Genomic DNA, 2,500 nt, shown 5'->3' on the forward strand with positions numbered 1-2,500 from the left:
GGGAAGAAAGAGAAATGGGGAATGGGGAGGGAGGGAGAAGGAGAAGAGAGAGAATAGGGGAAGAGAGAAATGGGGAATGGGGAGGGAGGGAGAAGGGGAAGAGAGAGAATAGGGGAAGAGAGAAATAGGGAATGGGGAGGGAGGGAGAAGGGGAAGAGAGAGAATAGGGGAAGAAAGAGAAATGGGGAATGGGGAGGGAGGGAGAAGGAGAAGAGAGAGAATAGGGGAAGAGAGAGAAATGGGGAATGGGGAGGGAGGGAGAAGGAGAAGAGAGAGAATAGGGGAAGAGAGAAATGGGGAATGGGGAGGGAGGGAGAAGGGGAAGAGAGAGAATAGGGGAAGAGAGAAATGGGGAATGGGGAGGGAGGGAGAAGGAGAAGAGAGAGAATAGGGGAAGAGAGAAATGGGGAATGGGGAGGGAGGGAGAAGGGGAAGAGAGAGAATAAGGGAAGAGAGAAATGGGGAATGGGGAGGGACTGAGAAGGAGAAAAGAGAGAATAGGGGAAGAGATAGATTGGGAAGGGGAGGAAAAGGAGAAGAGAGAGAAGAGGGAAAGAGAGAAATGGGAAATGGGGAGGAAAGGAGATGGAAAAGAGAGAGAAAAAGTAAAAAGAGAAATGGGACCGGAGGAAGGAGAAGAATAGAAAGAAGTAAAAAAAAGAGAGAAATAGAGGAGAGGAGACATGAGAAAAAAGGGAAGGGAAAAGAGAAAAGAGAGAATAGGAGGAGGGAGATGAGGGAAGAGTTAAAGAGAGAAATGGCTTATAAGGAGGAGGGAGAAGATGAGAAAGAAGAGAAGAAGGAAGAAAAGAGAAGTGGTGAAGAGAAGAGGAGGAGGGAAAAGAGACGAAAAAAGGTACGAAGGGAGGGAGAAGAGGAGGAGAAAGATTAATTCAGAAGCGAACAGGGAAGAGGGGAAAGGGGTGGAAGAATGAATAAGGAGAAAGGGAAGTGAGGAAAAAAAAGAGAAGGGAAGGAGAAGGTAAAATAAAAATGATAAAAAACAAATTATCGTCTTTGAAAATACCGTTATTCTTGGAAGAAACGAATCTACCAGCATCTACAAGCCATAATTTGAAAATCTCTCGTGTGTATTTGTTTTTGTTTATGTTTTTGTTTATTATGTTTTTTGTTTTTGTCTCCAGAGTGTTTTTTCTTTGTGGGTTTTATCATATTATCAAAGTAATCAATATACTAGAAATCGATAACCGTTAAGTTTTTTTTCTTTCTTTCTTTTTTCTGACATCGAGGGAAAAAAAAAACATTGAACGGGTGAAATAAATGTTTTAAAATTCCCTCCTCTTCCCTTTTTTATTTCGTTTCCCATTTTCCTCCTCCCTTTTTCTCCTATTTTTTCATATTCATTCTCTTCCTTCTGTTCCTCTTTCTCATTCTTCATGTACTTCTTTTCTTCCTTCTCCTCTTTCTCCTCTTCCTAATTCCTTCCTTCCTTTCGTCTTTTCTTCCTTTATTCCTTCCTTCCTTCCTTCCTTCCTTTCTTATATCCCTCTTTCCCCCTGTCCTTCCTGTCTTTTCTCCATTCCATACTTCTCCCCTTCTTTCTCCCTCCTTCTCTCCCGTCTTCTCTTTCTTAAATTCTTTCTCTCTCCTCCTCCCTATCCCCTCCCCTCCCTCCCTCCTTCTTCCTATCCTTTGTATGTCATTCCTTCATTCCCTTTTTTTCCTTCCTTTTCCCTCGTGCGTCACTCCTTCTTACTCCTCCTCCTCATACGTCACTCCATCTCTCCTACATATTCGTACGTCACTCCTCTCCCTCACACGTCACTCCATCTCTCCCTCACACGTCACTCCTCTCCCTCACACGTCACTCCTCTCCCTCACACGTCACTTCATCTCTCCCTCACACGTCACTCCTCTCCCTCACACGTCACTCCTCTCCCTCACACGTCACTTCATCTCTCCCTCACACGTCACTCCTCTCCCTCACACGTCACTCCTCTCCCTCACACGTCACTTCATCTCTCCCTCACACGTCACTCCTCTCCCTCACACGTCACTCCTCTCCCTCACACGTCACTCCTCTCCCTCATACGTCACTCCTCTCCCTCATACGTCACTCCATCTCTCCCCCACGTCACTCCTTCCCACTCCTTCCCCTCGTGCGGCACTCCCCCCTAAGGGCAGGCACTCGACGGAGAAGGCATCGAGAGTGTCTCATCCCTCTGCACCTCTCCTCTCCTGCGCTTTGAGTCCCGTCCTCCTCCTCCCTCTCTCTCTTTTGATCTCCCGTCTCTCTCTGTTCGTTTCTCTTTCTTTCTTTCCTTTCGTTCGTTCTTTCTTGCTTCCTTTTTTCTTTCTCTCTCTTATTTATGTTTTTTTTTTTTTTTTTTTTTTTTTTGTTCTTCTTATTATCTTCCTTCGATTTTTTTTTTTTTTTTTTTTTTTTTTTGCTCTTTGTTTTCTCTATTTTTCTATTTCTGCTTCCTGCTCTTATTCTCCCTTCTCTTCTTTGCCGTTTCACACTTTGCTTGGTATTCTC

Source organism: Penaeus chinensis, chromosome 31 (assembly GCF_019202785.1).
Source record: "Penaeus chinensis breed Huanghai No. 1 chromosome 31, ASM1920278v2, whole genome shotgun sequence".
Lineage (NCBI taxonomy): Eukaryota > Metazoa > Arthropoda > Malacostraca > Decapoda > Penaeidae > Penaeus > Penaeus chinensis.